The sequence below is a fragment of the Ranitomeya variabilis genome, chromosome 2 (genome assembly GCF_051348905.1).
Source record: "Ranitomeya variabilis isolate aRanVar5 chromosome 2, aRanVar5.hap1, whole genome shotgun sequence".
In the NCBI taxonomy this organism is placed as follows: domain Eukaryota; kingdom Metazoa; phylum Chordata; class Amphibia; order Anura; family Dendrobatidae; genus Ranitomeya; species Ranitomeya variabilis.
In genome coordinates, this window is record NC_135233.1 from 698768913 (window position 1) to 698796520 (window position 27608).

At 48.5% G+C, this 27608-nt stretch overlaps 10 pseudogenes; all 10 read right to left on the reverse strand.

The window, feature by feature from the left end:
* Positions 1 to 220: 220 nt before the first annotated feature.
* On the reverse strand, positions 221 to 439 carry LOC143810906 (U2 spliceosomal RNA; annotated as a pseudogene).
* A 1222-nt stretch (positions 440 to 1661) lies between these two features.
* Positions 1662 to 1869, reverse strand: LOC143810634 (U2 spliceosomal RNA; annotated as a pseudogene).
* Positions 1870 to 4071: 2202 nt separating this feature from the next.
* LOC143810772 (U2 spliceosomal RNA) lies at positions 4072 to 4282 on the reverse strand (annotated as a pseudogene).
* Positions 4283 to 10309: 6027 nt separating this feature from the next.
* LOC143810727 (U2 spliceosomal RNA) lies at positions 10310 to 10517 on the reverse strand (annotated as a pseudogene).
* A 2391-nt stretch (positions 10518 to 12908) lies between these two features.
* On the reverse strand, positions 12909 to 13119 carry LOC143810761 (U2 spliceosomal RNA; annotated as a pseudogene).
* Positions 13120 to 21227: 8108 nt separating this feature from the next.
* Positions 21228 to 21435, reverse strand: LOC143810877 (U2 spliceosomal RNA; annotated as a pseudogene).
* Positions 21436 to 22632: 1197 nt separating this feature from the next.
* Positions 22633 to 22843, reverse strand: LOC143810692 (U2 spliceosomal RNA; annotated as a pseudogene).
* Positions 22844 to 24028: 1185 nt separating this feature from the next.
* Positions 24029 to 24239, reverse strand: LOC143810611 (U2 spliceosomal RNA; annotated as a pseudogene).
* Positions 24240 to 25463: 1224 nt separating this feature from the next.
* Positions 25464 to 25674, reverse strand: LOC143810622 (U2 spliceosomal RNA; annotated as a pseudogene).
* A 1293-nt stretch (positions 25675 to 26967) lies between these two features.
* On the reverse strand, positions 26968 to 27181 carry LOC143810704 (U2 spliceosomal RNA; annotated as a pseudogene).
* Between the last annotated feature and the right edge of the window lie 427 nt (positions 27182 to 27608).

The following is a 27608-nucleotide window of genomic DNA, read 5'->3' on the forward strand; positions in this document are numbered from 1 at the left end:
AGTGCCGCAAATCCCATAGGGAATGAATGAAGCCAAACACAGTGTTGCCGTAAGTGATCCGTTACGCGGCAGATGCGAAAAAACTGCCCGATCTGCTGCAAAAGGCTATTTTCACAACAGCGATTCTAGCCAAAGTCACTGCCGATAGTGTCATACTCACCAATGGGGGAGGCAGCGATAAAAGTGCCTAGGGCAGCAGAAACTCAAAATACGGCCCTGGAAGGAGTGCACTGTTCCTGGAAATACCGCAACAGCGGCTCAATGCGTGGAGTGGACAGAGTAAGCTCTTTTTCCATCTCCCTGTTCTAAAAATCCATTTAATATAAGGTCCACAAATAGAAGACGTACCAGATATTAAACTGATAAGAACAGATTCTACACTTGATCTTGAGTGGCGTCGGCAATGACGACGATTTCAGCCAAATAGCCGAGCAGAGATAACCAGATATGGTTTAGCACATTCACCACACCAAAGCCTAACACTGGTCCTTAATCTTAGCAGAAAGGCCGAGAAGCAATAACCAGAAAGCGTTTCGCCCTTGTGCCGCACCAAGGCCTAACACTGGTACCCTTTGGGGAGATGGAGCAAAAGATTGCCCTGAGGAGGACATTTTAGCAAACCGGACGCCTTCACAATGACAGTTCTGCTGTTTGTTCAAGCTGTGAGCCACTTTTTTTTTAATCTGCATAACCCCACCTATTGTAGCCCTATCCCTTTGTTTCAACGTGCACTACTGAGTGCCAGGAGGAGTTGTGCGAGAGGGAAAATCAAAAAATAAACAAGCAAGCAGCTGTCTTCCCTGGTGCGGGGTATAGACCCTGCTGCCTACCTATCACCATGCTGCCGGCCGCTACTGCAGCAGCAGACTGAAGAGGACTGCCACCGCACTGCCTTTTATAGGCCAAGGGCCCATTGTGACACGTGAGGGTTAGAGCCCATTGTGACACGTGAGGGTTCCAGACCATGGCCAAGGGCCCATTGTTACACGTGAGGGTTCCAGACCATGGCCAAGGGCCCATTGTGACACGTGAGGGTTCCAGACCATGGCCAAGGGCCCATTGTGACACGTGAAGGTTCCGTGCACAGATTCTATCTAATGCAGGCAGCACACCTGGTTGCTAGAAAGCATTAGAATACTCACACAGGTGTACATAGGGAGCATATTCATGATCAGCACAGACACAATTTTTCCTTTTTTTAAATACCTATGCACCAAATTTAAAAGTCAGTGGTCCACAAGAGGGAGACAACATTTTACAAAAGAAATCATGCTGTCACAAATGTGGTATGTATGGCAGAACTGCTCATGGGTTACTTAAATGAAAGCACCAAGTACTGATAGCAAGGGGCCTAACTTTATAGCTGGTCTATTTGCAACCCTGTAACAAAGGCCAAATACATGTCCACATCTTCACACGCCGGTTGCAACCAGTAAAGAGAGATTGATTGATAGATTTCATATTGAACGCAATACAATGCTTGACATGCCTAGGGGCAAACAATGCGCACAGAAAATGTTGCAATTGGTCAAGTTACATCAAGCAAAATGCATTTGGCATCTGAAATGTGCAACTTTGACCCTGAAAAGAATTCACAGAATAGGTTATAGCACAACTTGCGCTGATTTCAATTCAATTTGCATTTGGAAGCCGGATCAGAGAAGGAGTGCACTGTTCCCGGAGATACTGCAATAACCGCTCAATGCGTGGAGTGGACAGTGCAAGCTCTTTTTTCATCTCCCTGTTCTAAAAATCCATTTAATATAAGGTCCCCAAATAGGAGACGTATCAGATATTAAACTGATAAGAACAGGTGCTACACTTAATCTTGAGTGGCGGCGGCGGCGACAACTTCAGCCAAAAAGCGATAACCAGATATTGTTTAGCACTTTCACCACACCAAGGCCTAAAGCTGGTCCTTGATCCTAGCCGAAAGGCTGAGACGCGATAATCAGAAAGCGTTTCGCCCTTGTGCCGCACCAAGGCCTAACACTGGTACCCTTTGGGGAGATGGAGCAAAAGATTGCCCTGAGGAGGACATTTCAGCATACCGGACGCCTTCACAATGACAGTTCTGCTGTTTGTTCAAGCTGTGAGCCACTTTTTTTTAATCTGCATAACCCCACCTATTGTAACCCTCCCCCTTTGTTCCAATGTGCACTACTGAGTGCCAGGAGGAGGTGTGCGAGAGGGAAAATCAAAAAACAAACAAGCGAGCAGCTGTCTTCCCTGGTGCGGGGTATAGACCCTGCTGCCTACCTATCACCATGCTGCCGGCCGCTGCTCCAGCAGCAGACTGAAGAGGACTGCCACCACACTGCCTTTTATAGGCCAAGGGCCCATTGTGACACGTGAGGGTTCCAGCCCATTGTGACACGTGAGGGTTCCAGACCATGGCCAAGGGCCCATTGTGACACGTGAGGGTTCCAGACCATGGCCAAGGGCCCATTGTGACACGTGAGGGTTCCAGACCATGGCCAAGGGCCCATTGTGACATGTGAGGGTTCCAGCCCATTGTGACACGTGAGGTTTCCAGACCATGGCCAAGGGCCCATTGTGACACGTGAGGGTTCCAGACCATGGCCAAGGGCCCATTGTGACACGTGAGTGTTCTGTGCACAGATTCTATCTAATGCAGGCAGCACACCTGGTTGCTAGAAAGCATTAGAATTAGTGTTGAGCGATACCGTCCGATACTTGAAAGTATCGGTATCGGAAAGTATCGGCCGATACGGGCAAAGTATCGGATCTAATCTGATACCGATACCCGATACCAATACAAGTGAATGGGACACCAAGTATCGGACGGTATCCTGTATGGTTCTCAGGGTCTGAAGGAGAGGAAACTCTCCTTCAGGCCCTGGGATCCATATCAATGTGTAAAAGAAAGAATTAAAATAAAAAATAGGGATATACTCACCCTCCGACGCAGCCTGGACTTTACCGCCGTAACTGGGAGCAGTTGTACCTAAGAATGCACGCTTGAAGGGCCTTAGATGAGGTCACGGCGCTCTGATTGGTCCGTAGCGGTCGCGTGACCGCTACGGACCAATCACAAAGCAGTGACGTCACCTAAGGTCTTTCAAGCGCTTGAAATACCTTAGAAGACGTCCGCAGCTTCTGATTGGTCGCGTAGACGTCGCGTGACCGCTACGGACCAATCACAAAGCAGTGACGTCACCTAAGGTCTTTCAATCGCTTGAAAGACCTTAGGTGACGTCACTGCTTTGTGATTGGTCCGTAGCGGTCATGCGACCGCTACGGACCAATCGGAGCGCTGTGACGTCATCTAAGGCCCTTCAAGCGCGCATTTTTAGGTACAACGGCTCCCGGTTACGGCGGTAAAGTCCAGGCTGCGTCAGGGAGGTGAGTATATCCCTATTTTTTATTTTAATTCTTTCTTTTACACATTGATATTAATCCCGATACCGATTCCCGATACCACAAAAGTATCGGATCTTGGTATCAGAATTCCGATACCCGCAAGTATCGGCCGATACCCGATACTTGCGGTATCGGAATGCTCAACACTAATTAGAATACTCACACAGGTGTAGATAGGCAGCATATTCATGATAAGCACAGACACAATTTTTCCTTTTTTTAAATACCTATGCACCAAATTTAAAAGTCAGTGGTCCACAAGAGGGAGATAACGTTTTACAAAAGAAATCATGCTGTCACAAATGTGGTATGTATGGCAGAACTACTCATGGCATGGGTTACTTAAATGAAAGCACCAAGTACTGATAGCAAGGGGCCTAACTTTATAGCTGGTCTATTTGCAACCCTGTAACAAAGGCCAAATACATGTCCACATCTTCACACACCGGTTGCAACCAGTAAAGAGAGATTGATTGATAGATTTCATATTGAACGCAATACAATGCTTGACATGCCTAGGGGCAAACATTGCGCACAGAAAATGTTGCAATTGGTCAAGTTACATCAAGCAAAATGCATTTAGCATCTCAAATGTGCAACTTTGACCCTGAAAAGAATTCACAGAATGGGTTATAGCACAACTTGTGCTGATTTCAATTCAATCTGCATTTGGAAGCCGGATCAGAGAAGGAGTGCACTGTTCCTGGAGATACCGCAATAACCGCTCAATGCGTGGAGTGGACAGAGCAAGCTCTTTTTCCATCTCCCTGTTCTAAAAATCCATTTAATATAAGGTCCACAAACAGGAGACGTATCAGATATTAAACTGATAAGAACAGGTGCTACACTTGATCTTGAGTGGCGGCGACGACGACGACGACTTCAACCAAAAAGCGATAACCAGATATTGTTTAGCACCTTCACCACACCAAGGCCTAGCGCTGGTCCTTGATCCTAGCCGAAAGACTGAGACGCGATAATCAGAAAGCGTTTCGCCCTTGTGCCGCACCAAGGCCTAACACTGGTACCCTTTGGGGAGATGGAGCAAAAGATTGCCCTGAGGAGGACATTTTAGCATACCGGACGCCTTCACAATGACAGTTCTGCTGTTTGTTCAAGCTGTGAGCGCCTTTTTTTTTTAATCTGCATAACCCCACCTATTGTAACCCTCCCCCTTTGTTCCAATGTGCACTACTGAGTGCCAGGAGGAGGTGTGCGAGAGGGAAAATCAAAAAACAAACAAGCGAGCAGCTGTCTTCCCTGGTGCGGGGTATAGACCCTGCTGCCTACCTATCACCATGCTGCCGGCCACTGCTCCAGCAGCAGACTGAAAAGGACTGCCACCGCACTGCCTTTTATAGGCCAAGGGCCCATTGTGACACGTGAGGGTTCCAGACCATGGCCAAGGACCCATTGTGACACGTGAGGGTTCCGTGCACAGATTCTATCTAATGCAGGCAGCATACCTGGTTGCTAGAAAGCATTAGAATACTCACACAGGTGTAGATAGGCAGCATATTCATGATCAGCACAGGCACAATTTTTCCTTTTTTTAACCCCTTCCTGACATCGGACGTACTATCCCGTCGAGGTGGGGTGGGCCCCCATGACCACGGACAGGATAGTACGTCCAGCGCGATCGGCGGCGCTCACGGGGGGAGCGCGGCCGATCGCGGCCGGGTGTCAGCTGCCTATTGCAGCTGACATCCGGCACTATGTGCCAGGAGCGGTCACGGACCGCTCCCGGCACATTAACCCCCGGCACACCGCGATCAAATATGATCGCGATGTGCCGGCGGTGCAGGGAAGCATCGCGCAGGGAGGGGGCTCCCTGCGGGCTTCCCTGAGCCCCCCGCAGCAACGCGATGTGATCCTGTTGCTGCGAGGGTCTTACCTCCCTCCCTGCCTTACCTCCCTCCCTGCCTGCTCCATCCAAGATGGCCGCGGATCCGGGTCCTGCAGGGAGGGAGGTGGCTTCACAGAAGCCTGCTCGGAGCAGGCACTGTGAAGCAGCCTGCACTTCTCTCAGATCGGTGATCTGTCAGAGTGCTATGCAAACTGGCAGATCACCGATCTGTATTGTCCCCCCTGGGGCAAAGTAAAAAAGTAAAAAAAAAAATTTCCAAATGTGTAAAAAAAAAATAAAATAAAAAATTCCAAAATAATGAAAAAAAAAATATATTATTCCCATAAATACATTTCTTTATCTAAATAAAATAAAAAAAACAATAAAAGTACACGTATTTAGTATCGCCGCGTCCGTAACGACCCGACCTATAAAACTGGCCCACTAGTTAACCCCTTCAGTAAACACCGTAAGAAAAAAAAAAAAAAAACGAGGCAAAAAACAACGCTTTATTATCATACCGCCGAACAAAAAGTGGAATAACACGCGATCAAAAAGACAGATATAAATAACCATGGTACCGCTGAAAGCGTCATCTTGTCCCGCAAATAACGAGCCGCCATACAGCATGATCAGTAAAAAATAAAAAAGTTATAGTCCTGAGAATAAAGCAATGCAAAAATAATTATTTTTTCCATAAAATAGTTTTTATCATATAAATGCGCCAAAACATAAAAAAATAATATAAATGAGGTATCACTGTAATCGTACTGACCCGAAGAATAAAACTGCTTATCAATTTTACCAAACGCGGAATGGTATAAACGCCTCCCCCAAAAGAAATTCATGAATAGCTGGTTTTTGGTCATTCTGCCTCACAAAAATCGGAATAAAAAGCGATCAAAAACTGTCTTATGTCCGAAAATGTTTCCAATAAAAACGTCAACTCGTCCCGCAAAAAACAAGACCTCACATGACTCTGTGGACCAAAATATGGAAAATTTATAGCTCTCAAAATGTGGTAACGCAAAAAATATTTTTTGCAATGAAAAGCGTCTTTCAGTGTGTGACGGCTGCCAATCATAAAAATCCGCTAAAAAAACTCGCTATAAAAGTAAATCAAACCCCCCTTCATCACCCCCTTAGTTAGGGAAAAAAAAAATGTATTTATTTCCATTTTCCCATTAGGGCTAGGGTTGGAGCTAGGGTTAAGGCTACAGTTAGGGTTGGGGCTAAAGTTAGGGTTAGGGTTGGGGCTAAAGTTACGGTTAGGGTTTAGATTACATTTACGGTTGGGAATAGGGTTGGGATTAGGGTTAGGGGTGTGTCAGGGTTAGAGGTGTGGTTAGAGTTACTGTTGGGATTAGGGTTAGGGGTGTGTTTGGATTAGGGTTTCAGTTATAATTGGGGGGTTTCCACTGTTTCGGCACATCAGGGGCTCTCCAAACGCGACATGGCGTCCGATCTCAATTCCAGCCAATTCTGCGTTGAAAAAGTAAAACAGTGCTCCTTCCCTTCCGAGCTTTCCCGTGTGCCCAAACAGGGGTTTACCCCAACATATGGGGTAGCAGCGTACTCGGGACAAATAGGACAACAACCTTTGGGGTCCAATTTCTCCTGTTACCCCTGGGAAAATACAAAACTGGGGGCTAAAAAATAATTTTTGTGGGAAAAAAAAAATATTTTTTATTTTCACGGCTCTGCATTATAAACTGTAGTGAAACACTTGGGGGTTCAAAGTTCTTACAACACATCTAGATAAGTTCCTTGGGGGGTCTAGTTTCCAAAATGGGGTCACTTGTGCGGGGCTTCTACTGTTTAGGTACATTAGGGGCTCTGCAAACGCAATGTGACGCCTGCAGACCATTCCATCTAAGTCTACATTCCAAATGGCGCTCCTTCCCTTCCGAGCCCTCCCATGCATCCAAACGGTGGTTCCCCCCACATATGGGGTATCAGCGCACTCAGGACAAATTGGACAACAACTTTTGGGGTCCAATTTCTCCTGTTACCCTCGGGAAAATACAAAACTGGGGGCTGAAAAATAATTTTTGTGGGAAAAAATGTTATTTTTATTTTTACGGCTCTGCATTATAAACTTCTGTGAAGCCCTTGGTGGGTAAAAGCGCTCACCACACATCTAGATAAGTTCCTTAGGGGGTCTACTTTCCAACATGGTGTCACTTGTGGGGGGTTTCTACTGTTTAGGTACATTAGGGGCTCTGCAAACGCAATGTGACGCCTGCAGACCATTCCATCTAAGTCTGCATTCCAAATGGCGCTCCTTCCCTTCCGAGCCCTCCCATGCATCCAAACGGTGGTTCCCCCCACATATGGGGTATCAGCGCACTCAGGACAAATTGGACAACAACTTTTGGGGTCCAATTTCTCCTGTTACCCTTGGGAAAATACAAAACTGGGGGCTGAAATATAATTTTTGTGGGAAAAAAATTTTAGTTTTATTTTTACGGCTCTGCATTATAAACTTCTGTGAAGCCCTTGGTGGGTCAAAGCGCTCACCACACATCTAGATAAGTTCCTTAGGGGGTCTACTTTCCAACATGGTGTCACTTGTGGGGGGTTTCTACTGTTTAGGTACATTAGGGGCTCTGCAAACGCAATGTGACGCCTGCAGACCATTCCATCTAAGCCTGCATTCCAAATGGCACTCCTTCCTTTCCCAGCCCTCCCATGCGCCCAAACAGTGGTTCTCCCCACATATGGTGTATCATCGCACTCAGGACAACTTGGACAACAAATTTTGGGGTCCAATTTCTCCTGCTACCCTCGGGAAAATACAAAACTGGGGGCTAAAAAAATAATTTTTGTGGGAAAAAATTTTAGTTTTATTTTTACGACTCTGCATTATTAACTTCTGTGAAGCCCTTGGTGGGTCAAAGCGCTCAAAACACATCTAGATAAGTTCCTTAGGGGGTCTACTTTACAAAATGGTGTCACTTGTGGGGGGTTTCAATGTTTAGGCACATCAGTGGCTCTCCAAACGCAACATGGCGTCCCATCTCAATTCCTGTCAATTTTGCATTGAAAAGTCAAACGGTGCTACTTCCCTTCCGAGCTCTCCCATGCGCCCAAACAGTGGTTTACCCCCACATATGGGGTATCAGCGTACTCAGGACAAATTGTACAACAACTTTTGCGGTCCAATTTCTTCTCTTACCCTTGGGAAAATAAAAAATTGGGGGTGAAAAGATAATTTTTGTGAAAAAATATGATTTTTTATTTTTACGGTTCTGCATTATAAACTTCTGTGAAGCACTTGGTGGGTCAAAGTGCTCACCACACCTCTAGATAAGTTCCTTAGGGGGTCTACTTTCCAAAATGGTGTCACTTGTGGGGGGTTTCAATGTTTAGGCACATCAGTGGCTCTCCAAACGCAACATGACGTCCCATCTCAATTTCTGTCAATTTTGCATTGAAAAGTCAAACGGCGCTCCTTCCCTTCCGAGGTCTCCCATGCGCCCAAACAGTGATTTATCCCCACATATGGGGTATCAGCGTACTCAGGACGAATTGTACAACAACTTTTGGGGTCCAATTTCTTCTCTTACCCTTGGGAAAATAAAAAATTGGGGGCAAAAATAATTTTTGTGAAAAAATGTGATTTTTTATTTTTACGGTTCTGCATTATAAACTTCTGTGAAGCACTTGGTGGGTCAAAGTGCTCACCACACCTCTAGATAAGTTCCTTAGGGGGTCTACTTTCCAAAATGGTGTCACTTGTGGGGGGTTTCAATGTTTAGGCACATCAGGGGCTCCCCAAACGCAACATGGCGTCCCATCTCAATTCCAATCAATTTTGCATTGAAAAGTCAAATGGCGCTCCTTCGCTTCCGAGCTCGGTCATGCACACAAACAGTGGTTTACCCCCACATATGGGGTATCGGCGTACTCAGGACAAATTGTACAACAACTTTTGGGGTCCATTTTCTCCTGTTACCCTTGGTAAAATAAAACAAATTGGAGCTGAAATAAATTGTTTGTGAAAAAAAGTTAAATGTTCATTTTTATTTAAACATTCCAAAAATTCCTGTGAAGCACCAGAAGGGTTAATAAACTTCTTGAATATGGTTTTGAGCACCTTGAGGGGTGCAGTTTTTAGAATGGTGTCACACTTGGGAATTTTCTATCATATAGACCCCTCAAAATGACTTCAAATGAGATGTGGTCCCTAAAAAAAAATGGTGTTGTAAAAATGAGAAATTGCTGGTCAACTTTTAACCCTTATAACTCCCTAACAAAAAAAAATTTTGGTTCCAAAATTGTGCTGATGTAAAGTAGACATGTGGGAAATGTTACTTATTAAGTATTTTGTGTGACATATCTCTGTGATTTAAGGGCATAAAAATTCAAAGTTGGAAAATTGCAAAATTTTCAAAATTTTCGCCAAATTTCCATTTTTTTTGCAAATAAATGCAGGTAATATCAAAGAAATGTTACCACTATCATGAAGTACAATATGTCACGAGAAAACATTGTCAGAATCGCCAAGATCCGTTGAAGCGTTCCAGAGTTATAACCTCATAAAGGGACAGTGGTCAGAATTGTAAAAATTGGCCCGGTCATTAACGTGCAAACCACCCTTGGGGGTGAAGGGGTTAAATACCTATGCACCAAATTTAAAAGTCAGTGGTCCACAAGAGGGAGATAACGTTTTACAAAAGAAATCATGCTGTCACGAATGTGGTATGTATGGCAGAACTACTCATGGGTTACTTAAATGAAAGCACCAAGTACTGATAGCAAGGGGCCTAACTTTATAGCTGGTCTATTTGCAACCCTGTAACAAAGGCCAAATACATGTCCACATCTTCACACGCCGGTTGCAACCAGTAAAGAGAGATTGATTGATAGATTTCATATTGAACGCAATACAATGCTTGACATGCCTAGGGGCAAACAATGCGCACAGAAAATGTTGCAATTGGTCAAGTTACATCAAGCAAAATGCATTTGGCATCTGAAATGTGCAACTTTGACCCTGAAAAGAATTCACAGAATGGGTTATAGCACAACTTGTGCTGATTTCAATTCAATCTGCATTTGGAAGCCGGATCAGAGAAGGAGTGCACTGTTCCCGGAGATACCGCAATAACCGCTCAATGCGTGGAGTGGACAGAGCAAGCTCTTTTTCCATCTCCCTGTTCTAAAAATCCATTTAATATAAGGTCCACAAACAGGAGACGTATCAGATATTAAACTGATAAGAACAGGTGCTACACTTGATCTTGAGTGGCGGCGGCGACGACGACTTCAACCAAAAAGCGATAACCAGATATTGTTTAGCACTTTCACCACACCAAGGCCTAACGCTGGTCCTTGATCCTAGCCGAAAGACTGAGACGCGATAACCAGAAAGCGTTTCGCCCTTGTGCCGCACCAAGGCCTAACACTGGTACCCTTTGGGGAGATGGAGCAAAAGATTGCCCTGAGGAGGACATTTTAGCATACCGGACGCCTTCACAATGACAGTTCTGCTGTTTGTTCAAGCTGTGAGTGCCTTTTTTTTAAAATCTGCATAACCCCACCTATTGTAACCCTCCCCCTTTGTTCCAATGTGCACTACTGAGTGCCAGGAGGAGGTGTGCGAGAGGGAAAATCAAAAAACAAACAAGCGAGCAGCTGTCTTCCCTGGTGCGGGGTATAGACCCTGCTGCCTACCTATCACCATGCTGCCGGCCGCTGCTCCAGCAGCAGACTGAAAAGGACGGCCACCGCACTGCCTTTTATAGGCCAAGGGCCCATTGTGACACGTGAGGGTTCCAGCCCATTGTGACACGTGAGGGTTCCAGACCATGGCCAAGGGCCCATTGTGACACGTGAGGGTTCCAGACCATGGCCAAAGGCCCATTGTGACACGTGAGGGTTCCAGACCATGGCCAAGGGCCCATTGTGACACGTGAGGGTTCCGTGCACAGATTCTATCTAATGCAGGCAGCACGCCTGGTTGCTAGAAAGCATTAGAATACTCACACAGGTGTAGATAGGCAGCATATTCATGATCAGCACAGGCACAATTTTTCCTTTTTTTAAATACCTATGCACCAAATTTAAAAGTCAGTGGTCCACAAGAGGGAGGTAACGTTTTACAAAAGAAATCATGCTGTCACGAATGTGGTATGTATGGCAGAACTACTCATGGGTTACTTAAATGAAAGCACCAAGTACTGATAGCAAGGGGTCTAACTTTATAGCTGGTCTATTTGCAACCCTGTAACAAAGGCCAAATACATGTCCACATCTTCACACGCCGGTTGCAACCAGTAAAGAGAGATTGATTGATAGATTTCATATTGAACGCAATACAATGCTTGACATGCCTAGGGGCAAACAATGCGCACAGAAAATGTTGCAATTGGTCAAGTTACATCAAGCAAAATGCATTTGGCATCTGAAATGTGCAACTTTGACCCTGAAAAGAATTCACAGAATGGGTTATAGCTAGTGTTGAGCGATACCGTCCGATACTTGAAAGTATCGTTATCGGAAAGTATCGGCCGATACCGGCAAAGTATCGGATCCAATCCGATACCGATACCCGATACCAATACAAGTCAATGGGACTCAAGTATCGGACGGTATTCCTGATGGTTCCCAGGGTCTGAAGGAGAGGAAACTCTCCTTCAGGCCCTGGGAACCATATTAATGTGTAAAAGAAAGAATTAAAATAAAAAATATTGCTATACTCACCTCTCCGAGGGAACCGGCAGCGTTGTTTGCTTAAAATTCGCGCTTTTCTTTCCTTACGTGAAGTCCCGGCTTTGTGATTGGTTGCGTCGCAGTCACATGGGCGACGCAACCAATCACAGCAAGCCGTGACGTAATTTCAGGTTCTTAAGGATTTTAAAATTACGTCCCGGCTTTGTGATTGGTTGCGTCGCAGTCACATGGGCGACGCAACCAATCACAAGCCGTGACGTCACGGGAGGCTGGACACGCGCGCATTTTAAAATGCGCGCTTGTCCAGCCTCCCGTGACGTCCCGGCTTGTGATTGGTTGCATCGCGGTCAACCAATCACAAGCCGGGAGGCTGGACACGCGCGCATTTTAAAATGCGCGCTTGTCCAGCCTCCCGTGACGTCCCGGCTTGTGATTGGTTGCGTCGCCCATGTGACTGCGACGCAACCAATCACAAAGCCGGGACGTAATTTTAAAATCCTTAAGGGCCTGAAATTACGTCACGGCTTGCTGTGATTGGTTGCGTCGCCCATGTGACTGCGACGCAACCAATCACAAAGCCGGGACGTAATTTTAAAATCCTTAAGGACCTGAAATTACGTCACGGCTTGCTGTGATTGGTTGCGTCGCCCATGTGACTGCGACGCAACCAATCACAAGCCGGGACTTCACGTAAAGGAAAGAAAAGCGTGAATTTTAAACAAAGAACGCTGCCGCTTCCCTCGGTAAGGTGCAGGCTGCGTCGGAGAGGTGAGTATAGCAATATTTTTTATTTTAATTCTCTCTTTTACACATTTTTACATTAATGTTGTTTCGATACCGATACCCGATACCACAAAAGTATCGGATCTCGGTATCGGAATTCCGATACCCGCAAGTATCGGCCGATACCCGATACTTGCGGTATCGGAATGCTCAACACTAGTTATAGCACAACTTGTGCTGATTTCAATTCAATCTGCATTTGGAAGCCGGATCAGAGAAGGAGTGCACTGTTCCCGGAGATACCGCAATAACCGCTCAATGCGTGGAGTGGACAGAGCAAGCTCTTTTTCCATCTCCCTGTTCTAAAAATCCATTTAATATAAGGTCCACAAACAGGAGACGTATCAGATATTAAACTGATAAGAACAGGTGCTACACTTGATCTTGAGTGGCGGCGGCGACGACGACGACTTCAACCAAAAAGCGATAACCAGATATTGTTTAGCACTTTCACCACACCAAGGCCTAACGCTGGTCCTTGATCCTAGCCGAAAGACTGAGACGCGATAACCAGAAAGCGTTTCGCCCTTGTGCCGCACCAAGGCCTAACACTGGTACCCTTTGGGGAGATGGAGCAAAAGATTGCCCTGAGGAGGACATTTTAGCATACCGGACGCCTTCACAATGACAGTTCTGCTGTTTGTTCAAGCTGTGAGCGCCTTTTTTTTTTAATCTGCATAACCCCACCTATTGTAACCCTCCCCCTTTGTTCCAATGTGCACTACTGAGTGCCAGGAGGAGGTGTGCGAGAGGGAAAATCAAAAAACAAACAAGCGAGCAGCTGTCTTCCCTGGTGCGGGGTATAGACCCTGCTGCCTACCTATCACCATGCTGCCGGCCGCTGCTCCAGCAGCAGACTGAAAAGGACTTCCACCGCACTGCCTTTTATAGGCCAAGGGCCCATTGTGACACGTGAGGGTTCCAGCCCATTGTGACACGTGAGGGTTCCAGACCATAGCCAAGGGGCCATTGTGACACGTGAGGGTTCCAGACCATGGCCAAAGGCCCATTGTGACACGTGAGGGTTCCAGACCATGGCCAAGGGCCCATTGTGACACGTGAGGGTTCCGTGCACAGATTCTATCTAATGCAGGCAGCACACCTGGTTGCTAGAAAGCATTAGAATACTCACACAGGTGTAGATAGGCAGCATATTCATGATCAGCACAGGCACAATTTTTCTTTTTTTTAAATACCTATGCACCAAATTTAAAAGTCAGTGGTCCACAAGAGGGAGGTAACGTTTTACAAAAGAAATCATGCTGTCACGAATGTGGTATGTATGGCAGAACTACTCATGGGTTACTTAAATGAAAGCACCAAGTACTGATAGCAAGGGGCCTAACTTTATAGCTGGTCTATTTGCAACCCTGTAACAAAGGCCAAATACATGTCCACATCTTCACACGCCGGTTGCAACCAGTAAAGAGAGATTGATTGATAGATTTCATATTGAACGCAATACAATGCTTGACCTGCCTAGGGGCAAACAATGCGCACAGAAAATGTTGCAATTGGTCAAGTTACATCAAGCAAAATGCATTTGGCATCTGAAATGTGCAACTTTGACCCTGAAAAGAATTCACAGAATGGGTTATAGTGTAGGGGATGGGGACCTGGTAAGCCGTACAGACGGGCGGAACCCTTGTTGCCGGGAGTCGGGGTTCCGGGGGACGGATTAGAAGGGTGTACGGGAAGCCAGGCGAATGTGACAGGAGACGGAGTGACGCAGAAAAAGGGGAGGATAAAAAGAAAAGCGCGCGAGAGCAGGGGCAGAGAAGCGCGGGAGAACTCTGAGGAGAGGGAACTGCAGCGCCGTTGTTGTGTATGTGCAGGCCGCGGTGAGACTTGCTGGAAGCAGGGGGAGAACGTGCAGCAGGCGCTGCGGACAATTACCAGAGCCCCCAGAAAGCGGCGCAACCGTCGTCAGCGACCCCCAAAGCAGAGGGGTAGCGCTGATCGTCTCAGGGACAGTATTACCGCTCTCCCCGGGAGTATCTTGCTAGAGTGTGCTCCGGTCCATCCTGGGTTTGTCTCAGCGGTCACTGATACGGATTACTCCGCTAATTCTCCCCGTAAAGACTCCTCTGTGGACTTGGAAACTGTTATCCCGGATCAACGTCCGCCTGCAGGAGGTGACGCAGCACCGCAACAGACATTCTGGTCTCGAATTTACACCTGGGCCCGTCGACGGAGGACACCTCCTTCCCCCGCCATCAGGACTACGTCGCTGACGGAGCCTCACCATCAGGACTGCATCGCTGAAACAGCGCTGATAAGTGAACTTTGTTGACTTTTTCTTGTTAGGGGGTCACTAGTGAGGCGCTGTCGTGTTCCGCGGGTATAAGTCAGGGCACCTATATAATAGATAGGATTTACTGTGAAATTGTGATCTTGTACTTAAGTTCCCTGCGTGGAAAACTGTTGTTATCTTTGTTGGGTTGGAAGTTAAAAGGAAAGTTAAAAACGTTATTTGCTTTCTGGCTCCTTTTTGTCCCTGCATCCTTCTTTACCTGCGGTCTCTTCATTTGGCGTAGTCGGCAGGATGCAGGATCCAAAGAGGGAGCCAGAAGATACGGAGGATGGGGCTGGGCCGAGAGCGTCTCTCTCATTGGGGGCCATGTTAAATAATCTGCCCAAGTTTAATGGGAGCAACATGTTGTTGTGGAGCTGGACTGAAAGGATGCGGGGGCTGCTGAGAATGCATCCTATGACCCCGGCCCTGGAAGCAGAGGTGGCCATTATGGCCTTAGACGGAGAGGCCCGGGATTCAGTGATGTTGAGACCCCCCACAGAGCGGAATACTTTTACCCGGGTGTTAAATGTGTTAGAGGGGACGCACGGGGATCCCACCGACGTGGGAGAGCTGAGGGCCCGGTTGTTTAGACGGCGACAAAAAGAGGGCGAGACTGTCACTCAGTACATGAATGCTCTGCAAGAGCTACACATTGCAATCGTGCGGAAAGATGGTATGGGGATGGGACATGTTGACGTGACCCTGCGCGACCAGCTGGTGACGGGACTGCGAGATGAGTTGACCAAACAGGCTCTACGTGAACGAGTGCGGGTCGACCCGCGCCTGACTTTCTCCGACATAGGCAATGAGGCCCGCACCCAGGAGCAAGAGAGGGGGGTGACGGTCCCAACAGGAGAGATTCGGGTTATCCAGACCGCTGCCGCAGAAGGGGGTGAGCCGTCGTGGGTTCAGGAGATGCGGCAGGAGCTCAAACAAATCAGAGACGAACTGGCTGAAGTTAAAAAGAATGCGCGGAGCCCAAGGGAGTTACCCCGGGGTCAAGGGTCTGGGAGTCCAGCTCGTGGCGCTCGTCCAGGATATTATCCGGTCCCCGGTGTTTGCTATGGTTGCGGGGAGGCCGGACATTTCGCACGGGAGTGCCCCCGGAGAGGGAGGGCCTCGTCTCGTCGGGCATTAAACTAGAGGGCTCCGAGCTAAGGGGACGACGCTCGGAGTCAGAGTCCCCGCGGATGGGTGGTGAAAGTCCCGGAAATTTGGTTGCCAGCTGCCCCCTGGTTTGGGCAGAGTTTGAAGGGCGGGCTGTACGTTGTCTGGTGGACACCGGGTCCCAGGTCACGACTATGCCCGAGACTTATTTTAGAAAACACTTCCCTTTGTCAGTCAGACCCCAATGGGGCCCCGTAATTCAGTTACAGGCCGCCAATCAGCTGCCCATCCCAGTGGAGGGGGTCACCTGGATGCAAATATCTTTATGTGGGAAAGACCTGGGCCGCCGGGGGGTTGTGTTAACACGGGGAGATCCCAGCCCACAACATACCGTGACCTTGGGGATGAACGTATTGAAAGATTTTGGCAGTTTTCTGTTAGGGGAGACTACGCAAGAGACACTCAATCAGTGGGGGACCAGTACACCTCAGGGCTCCGTGTTCAGACAGTTAGTGAGGGAAGTCCGGGTACAAGAGACCTGTCAGGAGGGAGACATACTAGGGAGAGTAATTACTTCCCCGACAGCAAAGGTGACGTTCCCCCCAGGACAGACTGTTATATCCCTGCCCATACGAGCTTGCATTCCTCTAGAAGGAGTGCAAGTGCAGATTGAGCCCACCTTTACATCCCCTTTGCCCACAGGACTGCTGGTGGCCCGATCTCTGGCTACTGTTAAAAATGGGGCTGTACCAGTGCGATGTGTGAATGTGGACGAACACGATGTCGTGCTACGGGTCCGAAGTGAGATGGCCAAAGTGTTACGACCTTTAGAAGTGATGCCTCCTCCAGATACTTTGCAGTTAAAGGTGGATTCCCCTGATCCCTGGATGGTCAGTGTCCGGTCTACGCAGGATCCTGAGCCGGTAGCGTTCCGAAAGGGTCAAACTATTCTCGAGCACATGCGGACAGGATTACCGGGCCTGGATCCATCACAGGTCTCGCGAGTGCAGCGACTCCTTGGACACTATGCTGAAGTGTTCGCGCAACATGAAGATGATTTTGGCTGTACCACGGCCATCGAACATGGAATTCCTACTGGGGATACAGTGCCCATCAGGGAGCAGTACAGACAGATTCCCCCGCAGATGTACCAGGAAGTAAAGACGTTGTTAGGCCAGATGCTGCAAAAAGGAGTGATCCGCGAGAGTCAGAGCCCGTGGGCTGCCCCGATCGTGCTGGTGCGGAAAAAGGATGGCACGCTACGGTTCTGTGTGGACTACCGTAAGCTAAATGCGTGCACCGTCCGAGACTCTTATCCACTTCCCCGTATTGAGGAATCTCTCTCCGTGCTGGGTCGGGCCAAATATTTTTCCACCTTAGACCTAGCCAGCGGATACTGGCAGGTCCCGATGTCAGAAGCAGATCGTCCCAAGACAGCGTTTATCCTGCCCATGGGATTATTCGAGTTCAATCGAATGCCGTTTGGACTGGCCAACGCTCCCGGCACCTTTCAACGATTAATGGAGCGGTGTCTGGGGGATTTGAACTTCGAGGCCACTCTCATCTATCTGGATGACATCATCATCTATGCCCCAACATTCGAGGAACATCTGTGCCGACTGGAGCAGGTGCTGGACCGGTTACTGAAATACGGGCTTAAGGTGAAGCCCCAGAAATGCCACTTGTTCCGGGAACAGATCGAGTACCTGGGGCATGTGGTGTCCGCCGAAGGAGTCCGGCCATCACAGGAGAAGATTGCCGCCATCCAGGAGTGGCCCACACCGGAGACCGCCAAGGATGTGCGGGCGTTCTTGGGCCTCGCTGGGTACTACCGGCGCTTTGTGAAGAACTTTGCTCGCCGCTCTTACAATCTACAAGTCTTGCTGAAAGGAAGCTCCCCCAAGGAACGGGGGAAGAAGATACAATGGCAGGAGCCACAAGAGGCAGCGTTCCAGGACTTGAAGACAGCTCTCATGGAGCCGCCTGTGTTGGCTTATGCGGACTTTTCGCAACCGTTCATCCTGCACACCGACGGCAGCTCTCAGGGATTGGGGGCTGTGTTGTCTCAGGTTCAGGATGGGCGGGAGAGAGTGATCGCCTATGCGAGTCGGTCTCTTCATGACTCTGAGTTGAACCCGGACAATTACAGTTCTTTCAAGGTGGAGTTGCTAGCCGTGGTGTGGGCTATGACGGAGCGATTCGCTGAGTACCTGGCCGGTTCTGAGGTGCTGGTACGCACGGATAACAACCCATTGGCACATCTGGAAAATGCGAAATTGGGTGCCCTGGAACAGCGCTGGGTAGCCCGGATGGCCAAGTACAGATACCGTATCCTCTATAAGCGAGGAGCGGAGAATGTTCATGCTGACGCATTATCTCGTCTTCGGAGGATCACCCCAAGAACTAACCGAGATGAGGAGCTGGAGGGAGAAGAAATCCCCTACGCCATCGGGGGCGCTGCTCGGACAGCTGTGAGCCGGGAGCAGACCGGGAACGGAATGGCTACAGGACTGTTGGTTCAGAGTCGGGACGAATGGATACGGTTGCAACAAGAAGACCAGGAACTAGCTCCATTGCGACAGTGGGTAACGAATGGTCTATTGCCCGTGAGAACTCCTGGACAAACCCTCCCGTCAGACCTGAACCTTCTTCTGCGGCAATGGGAACGCCTAACTCTTCAGGAAGGGCTCTTATGCCACTTAACCATGGCTCAGGCAGATTCCGGGCCGACTTGGCTGATGGTCTTACCAGGGCCCGTGGTGGCCGCAGTTGCTAAAGAAGCTCATGAGTCCGGGGCACACTTCGGAGTGAAGAGGACGTTTAAGTGGCTGCAAACTCGGTTCTATCATCCTCGACTGCTCGCGGAAGTACAAACTGCCTGTAGGCAATGTCGACAATGTGAGTTAACCAAGTCACCGGAGGAAAGGGCGCCTGTGCAGAGCATCACGACGTCTGCCCCTTTTGAAGTATTGATGATAGACTACATCACCATTGGAGCAGCGCATCAAGGCTACGAACACTGCCTCGTTATGGTGGATCATTTTTCAAAGTTCGCAGTAGTCACCCCTACCCGCGATCAGACAGCTGAGTCTGCGGCAAGCGCTGTCTGTAAGAACTTTATTCAAGTTTACGGCTGTCCGAGGCGAATACATTCGGATCAAGGAGCCTGTTTCTTGGGCAAAGTCATGGATGAGCTGCATCGCCTCTACGGCATTGATAAGTCACGCACCACACCGTATCACCCCCAGGGAAATGGGGCTTGTGAGCGGTTTAACCGGACTTTGCTTCAAATGTTGCGGGCTCTTGAACAAGACCAGAAGACCCGCTGGCCGGAGTATGTGTCTGACCTAGTGTGGGTCTACAACAATAGAGTTCATCAAGTCACAGGACGCACCCCGTATGAAGTGGTCTTTGGGCGCCCAGGGAAAGGCGTGACAGATCTGGAACTGTCTTCGGAGGAAGAAGGCCCCTGAACAGGGATGGCTTCGTGGGTGCGTGATCATCGACATCGGCTGCAGACCTTACACCCGATGGTGCACACTCGAATTCGGGAAGTGGAGCATCGGAGCACCCCTACAGCATAACCCCCAGAGTTCCGGCCAGGTGATCGAGTACTCGTTCGAGAGCAAAGACCACAAAACAAGTTAGACCATCGCTGGGAAAAAACACGCTATCGGGTGCTTCGCCGTATAGACCCGCATGGACCTGTATATGAAGTGCGGTCTGAGGTCCCCGGAAGTACAGGTACTCGCATTCTCCATCGCAACATGCTCCGTTTGTGTCGCTCTGTTGACTCGGACACCCCGGAATCCGCAATCAGGGAAGAGCCACCTACGATGGAGTCCCCCAACAACCATTGGTGGGATGGAGAGGATGATGAAGAAGAGGAACGGCATCAAAATACTCCCCCTATCTCGACTACTACACTACCCCTGACCAGTCACCCCTCCGTTGACTGCATTCCCCCGACGCTCCCTACACAAGGACCCGAGCTACGACGTTCTGAACGTTCCACTGCAGGTAGACCCCCTACTCGCTACAGTCCTGACTTACACGCTAGACAGACCCAAGTGTGGAACAATCCGTCAGGTGGGCGACCTGTCAGTTCGAAGGCCTCGCCCAGGGACTGGCGAGCATACAGGGTGGGGGAATGTAGGGGATGGGGACCTGGTAAGCCATACAGACGGGCGGAACCCTTGTTGCCGGGAGTCGGGGTTCCGGGGGACGGATTAGAAGGGTGTACGGGAAGCCAGGCGAATGTGACAGGAGACGGAGTGACGCAGAAAAAGGGGAGGATAAAAAGAAAAGCGCGCGAGAGCAGGGGCAGAGAAGCGCGGGAGAACTCTGAGGAGAGGGAACTGCAGCGCCGTTGTTGTGTATGTGCAGGCCGCGGTGAGACTTGCTGGAAGCAGGGGGAGAACGTGCAGCAGGTGCTGCGGACAATTACCAGAGCCCCCAGAAAGCGGCGCAACCGTCGTCAGCGACCCCCAAAGCAGAGGGGTAGCGCTGATCGTCTCAGGGACAGTATTACCGCGCTCCCCGGGAGTATCTTGCTAGAGTGTGCTCCGGTCCCTCCTGGGTTTGTCTCAGCGGTCACTGATACGGATTACTCCGCTAATTCTCCCCGTAAAGACTCCTCTGTGGACTTGGAAACTGTTATCCCGGATCAACGTCCGCCTGCAGGAGGTGACGCAGCACCGCAACAGACATTCTGGTCTCGAATTTACACCTGGGCCCGTCGACGGAGGACACCTCCTTCCCCTGCCATCAGGACTACGTCGCTGACGGAGCCTCACCATCAGGACTGCATCGCTGAAACAGCGCTGATAAGTGAACTTTGTTGACTTTTTCTTGTTAGGGGGTCACTAGTGAGGCGCTGTCGTGTTCCGCGGGTATAAGTCAGGGCGCCTATATAATAGATAGGATTTACTGTGAAATTGTGATCTTGTACTTAAGTTCCCTGCGTGGAAAACTGTTGTTATCTTTGTTGGGTTGGAAGTTAAAAGGAAAGTCAAAAACGTTATTTGCTTTCTGGCTCCTTTTTGTCCCTGCATCATTCTTTACCTGCGGTCTCTTCAATAGCACAACTTGTGCTGATTTCAATTCAATCTGCATTTGGAAGCCGGATCAGAGAAGGAGTGCACTGTTCCCGGAGATACCGCAATAACCGCTCAATGCGTGGAGTGGACAGAGCAAGCTCTTTTTCCATCTCCCTGTTCTAAAAATCCATTTAATATAAGGTTCACAAACAGGAGACGTATCAGATATTAAACTGATAAGAACAGGTGCTACACTTGATCTTGAGTGGCGGCGACGACGACGACTTCAACCAAAAAGCGATAACCAGATATTGTTTAGCACTTTCACCACACCAAGGCCTAACGCTGGTCCTTGATCCTAGCCGAAAGACTGAGACGCGATAACCAGAAAGCGTTTCGCCCTTGTGCCGCACCAAGGCCTAACACTGGTACCCTTTGGGGAGATGGAGCAAAAGATTGCCCTGAGGAGGACATTTTTGCATACTGGACGCCTTCACAATGACAGTTCTGCTGTTTGTTCAAGCTGTGAGCGCCTTTTTTTTTTAATCTGCATAACCCCACCTATTGTAACCCTCCCCCTTTGTTCCAATGTGCACTACTGAGTGCCAGGAGGAGTTGTGCGAGAGGGAAAATCAAAAAACAAACAAGCGAGCAGCTGTCTTCCCTGGTGCAGGGTATAGACCCTGCTGCCTACCTATCACCATGCTGCCGGCCGCTGCTCCAGCAGCAGACTGAAAAGGACGGCCACCGCACTGCCTTTTATAGGCCAAGGGCCCATTGTGACACGTGAGGGTTCCAGACCATGGCCAAGGGCCCATTGTGACACGTGAGGGTTCCAGACCATGGCCAAAGGCCCATTGTGACACGTGAGGGTTCCAGACCATGGCCAAGGGCCCATTGTGACACGTGAGGGTTCCGTGCACAGATTCTATCTAATGCAGGCAGCACACCTGGTTGCTAGAAAGCATTAGAATACTCACACAGGTGTAGATAGGCAGCATATTCATGATCAGCACAGGCACAATTTTACCTTTTTTTAAATACCTATGCACCAAATTTAAAAGTCAGTGGTCCACAAGAGGGAGGTAACGTTTTACAAAAGAAATCATGCTGTCACGAATGTGGTATGTATGGCAGAACTACTCATGGGTTACTTAAATGAAAGCACCAAGTACTGATAGCAAGGGGCCTAACTTTATAGCTGGTCTATTTGCAACCCTGTAACAAAGGCCAAATACATGTCCACATCTTCACACGCCGGTTGCAACCAGTAAAGAGAGATTGATTGATAGATTTCATATTGAACGCAATACAATGCTTGACATGCCTAGGGGCAAACAATGCGCACAGAAAATGTTGCAATTGGTCAAGTTTCATCAAGCAAAATGCATTTGGCATCTGAAATGTGCAACTTTGACCCTGAAAAGAATTCACAGAATGGGTTATAGCACAACTTGTGCTGATTTCAATTCAACCTGCATTTGGAAGCCGGATCAGAGAAGGAGTGCACTGTTCCCGGAGATACCGCAATAACCGCTCAATGCGTGGAGTGGACAGAGCAAGCTCTTTTTCCATCTCCCTGTTCTAAAAATCCATTTCATATAAGGTCCCCAAATAGGAGACGCATCAGATATTAAACTGATAAGAACAGGTGCTACACTTGATCTTGAGTGGCAGCGGCGACGACGACGACTTCAGCCAAAAAGCGATAACCAGATATTGTTTAGCACCTTCACCACACCAAGGCCTAGCGCTGGTCCTTGATCCTAGCCGAAAGGCTGAGACGCGATAACCAGAAAGCGTTTCGCCCTTGTGCCGCACCAAGGCCTAACACTGGTACCCTTTGGGGAGATGGAGCAAAAGATTGCCCTGAGGAGGACATTTTAGCATACCGGACGCCTTCACAATGACAGTTCTGCTGTTTGTTCAAGCTGTGAGCCACTTTTTTTTAATCTGCATAACCCCACCTATTGTAACCCTCCCCCTTTGTTCCAATGTGCACTACTGAGTGCCAGGAGGAGGTGTGCGAGAGGGAAAATCAAAAAACAAACAAGCGAGCAGCTGTCTTCCCTGGTGCAGGGTATAGACCCTGCTGCCTACCTATCACCATGCTGCCGGCCGCTGCTCCAGCAGCAGACTGAAGAGGACTGCCACCGCACTGCCTTTAATAGGCCAAGGGCCCATTGTGACACGTGAGGGTTCCAGCCCATTGTGACACGTGAGGGTTCCAGACCATGGCCAAGGGCCCATTGTGACACGTGAGGGTTCCAGACCATGGCCAAGGGCCCATTGTGACACGTGAGGGTTCCGTGCACAGATTCTATCTAATGCAGGCAGCACACCCGGTTGCTAGAAAGCATTAGAATACTCACACAGGTGTAGATAGGCAGCATATTCATGATCAGCACAGACACAATTTTTCCTTTTTTTAAATACCTATGCACCAAATTTAAAAGAAAGTCAGTGGTCCACAAGAGGGAGACAACGTTTTACAAAAGAAATCATGCTGTCACAAATGTGGTATGTATGGCAGAACTACTCATGGGTTACTTAAATGAAAGCACCAAGTACTGATAGCAAGGGGCCTAACTTTATAACTGGTCTATTTGCAACCCTGTAACAAAGGCCAAATACATGTTCACATCTTCACACGCCGGTTGCAACCAGTAAAGAGAGATTGATTGATAGATTTCATATTGAACGCAATACAATGCTTGACATGCCTAGGGGCAAACAATGCGCACAGAAAATGTTGCAATTGGTCAAGTTACATCAAGCAAAATGCATTTGGCATCTGAAATGTGCAACTTTGACCCTGAAAATAATTCACAGAATGGGTTATAGCACAACTTGTGCTGATTTCAATTCAATCTGCATTTGGAAGCCGGATCAGAGAAGGAGTGCACTGTTCCCGGAGATACCGCAATAACCGCTCAATGCGTGGAGTGGACAGAGCAAGCTCTTTTTCCATCTCCCTGTTCTAAAAATCCATTTCATATAAGGTCCCCAAATAGGAGACGTATCAGATATTAAACTGATAAGAACAGGTGCTACACTTGATCTTGAGTGGCGGCGGCGACGACGAGGACTTCAGCCAAAAAGCGATAACCAGATATTGTTTAGCACTTTCACCACACCAAGGCCTAGCGCTGGTCCTTGATCCTAGCCGAAAGGCTGAGACGCGATAACCAGAAAGCGTTTCGCCCTTGTGCCGCACCAAGGCCTAACACTGGTACCCTTTGGGGAGATGGAGCAAAAGATTGCCCTGAGGAGGACATTTTAGCATACCGGACGCCTTCACAATGACAGTTCTGCTGTTTGTTCAAGCTGTGAGCCACTTTTTTTTAATCTGCATAACCCCACCTATTGTAACCCTCACCCTTTGTTCCAATGTGCACTACTGAGTGCCAGGAGGAGGTGTGCGAGAGAAAATTAAAAAAACAAACAAGCGAGCAGCTGTCTTCCCTGGTGCGGGGTATAGACCCTGCTGCCTACCTATCACCATGCTGCCGGCCGCTGCTCCAGCAGCAGACTGAAGAGGACTGCCACCGCACTGCCTTTTATAGGCCAAGGGCCCATTGTGACACGTGAGGGTTCCAGCCCATTGTGACACGTGAGGGTTCCAGACCATGGCCAAGGGCCCATTGTGACACGTGAGGGTTCCAGACCATGGCCAAGGGCCCATTGTGACATGTGAGGGTTCCAGACCATGGCCAAGGGCCCATTGTGACACGTGAGGGTTCCGTGCACAGATTCTATCTAATGCAGGCAGCACACCCGGTTGCTAGAAAGCATTAGAATACTCACACAGGTGTAGATAGGCAGCATATTCATGATCAGCACAGACACAATTTTTCCTTTTTTTAAATACCTATGCACCAAATTTAAAAGAAAGTCAGTGGTCCACAAGAGGGAGACAACGTTTTACAAAAGAAATCATGCTGTCACAAATGTGGTATGTATGGCAGAACTACTCATGGGTTACTTAAATGAAAGCACCAAGTACTGATAGCAAGGGGCCTAACTTTATAGCTGGTCTATTTGCAACCCTGTAACAAAGGCCAAATACAGGTTCACATCTTCACACGCCGGTTGCAACCAGTAAAGAGAGATTGATTGATAGATTTCATATTGAACGCAATACAATGCTTGACATGCCTAGGGGCAAACAATGCGCACAGAAAATGTTGCAATTGGTCAAGTTACATCAAGCAAAATGCATTTGGCATCTGAAATGTGCAACTTTGACCCTGAAAAGAATTCACAGAATGGGTTATAGCACAACTTGTGCAGATTTCAATTCAATCTGCATTTGGAAGCCGGATCAGAGAAGGAGTGCACTGTTCCCGGAGATACCGCAATAACCGCTCAATGCGTGGAGTGGACAGAGCAAGCTCTTTTTCCATCTCCCTGTTCTAAAAATCCATTTCATATAAGGTCCCCAAATAGGAGACGTATCAGATATTAAACTGATAAGAACAGGTGCTACACTTGATCTTGAGTGGCGGCGGCGACGACGAGGACTTCAGCCAAAAAGCGATAACCAGATATTGTTTAGCACTTTCACCACACCAAGGCCTAGCGCTGGTCCTTGATCCTAGCCGAAAGGCTGAGACGCGATAACCAGAAAGCGTTTCGCCCTTGTGCCGCACCAAGGCCTAACACTGGTACCCTTTGGGGAGATGGAGCAAAAGATTGCCCTGAGGAGGACATTTTAGCATACCGGACGCCTTCACAATGACAGTTCTGCTGTTTGTTCAAGCTGTGAGCCACTTTTTTTTAATCTGCATAACCCCACCTATTGTAACCCTCCCCCTTTGTTCCAATGTGCACTACTGAGTGCCAGGAGGAGGTGTGCGAGAGAAAATTAAAAAAACAAACAAGCGAGCAGCTGTCTTCCCTGGTGCGGGGTATAGACCCTGCTGCCTACCTATCACCATGCTGCCGGCCGCTGCTCCAGCAGCAGACTGAAGAGGACTGCCACCGCACTGCCTTTTATAGGCCAAGGGCCCATTGTGACACGTGAGGGTTCCAGCCCATTGTGACACGTGAGGGTTCCAGACCATGGCCAAGGGCCCATTGTGACACGTGAGGGTTCCAGACCATGGCCAAGGGCCCATTGTGACATGTGAGGGTTCCAGACCATGGCCAAGGGCCCATTGTGACACGTGAGGGTTCCAGCCCATTGTGACACGTGAGGGTTCCAGACCATGGCCAAGGGCCCATTGTGACACGTGAGGGTTCCGTGCACAGATTCTATCTAATGCAGGCAGCACACCCGGTTGCTAGAAAGCATTAGAATACTCACACAGGTGTAGATAGGCAGCATATTCATGATCAGCACAGACACAATTTTTCCTTTTTTTAAATACCTATGCACCAAATTTAAAAGAAAGTCAGTGGTCCACAAGAGGGAGACAACGTTTTACAAAAGAAATCATGCTGTCACAAATGTGGTATGTATGGCAGAACTACTCATGGGTTACTTAAATGAAAGCACCAAGTACTGATAGCAAGGGGCCTAACTTTATAGCTGGTCTATTTGCAACCCTGTAACAAAGGCCAAATACAGGTTCACATCTTCACACGCCGGTTGCAACCAGTAAAGAGAGATTGATTGATAGATTTCATATTGAACGCAATACAATGCTTGACATGCCTAGGGGCAAACAATGCGCACAGAAAATGTTGCAATTGGTCAAGTTACATCAAGCAAAATGCATTTGGCATCTGAAATGTGCAACTTTGACCCTGAAAAGAATTCACAGAATGGGTTATTATAGCACAACTTGTGCTGATTTCAATTCAATCTGCATTTGGAAGCCGGATCAGAGAAGGAGTGCACTGTTCCCGGAGATACCGCAATAACCGCTCAATGCGTGGAGTGGACAGTGCAAGCTCTTTTTCCATCTCCCTGTTCTAAAAATCCATTTCATATAAGGTCCCCAAATAGGAGACGTATCAGATATTAAACTGATAAGAACAGGTGCTACACTTGATCTTGAGTGGCGGCGGCGACGACGACGACGACTTCAGCCAAAAAGCGATAACCAGATATTGTTTAGCACTTTCACCACACCAAGGCCTAGCGCTGGTCCTTGATCCTAGCCGAAAGGCTGAGACGCGATAACCAGAAAGCGTTTCGCCCTTGTGCCGCACCAAGGCCTAACACTGGTACCCTTTGGGGAGATGGAGCAAAAGATTGCCCTGAGGAGGACATTTTAGCATACCGGACGCCTTCACAATGACAGTTCTGCTGTTTGTTCAAGCTGTGAGCCACTTTTTTTTAATCTGCATAACCCCACCTATTGTAACCCTCCCCCTTTGTTCCAATGTGCACTACTGAGTGCCAGGAGGAGGTGTGCGAGAGGGAAAATCAAAAAACAAACAAGCGAGCAGCTGTCGTCCCTGGTGCAGGGTATAGACCCTGCTGCCTACCTATCACCATGCTGCCGGCCGCTGCTCCAGCAGCAGA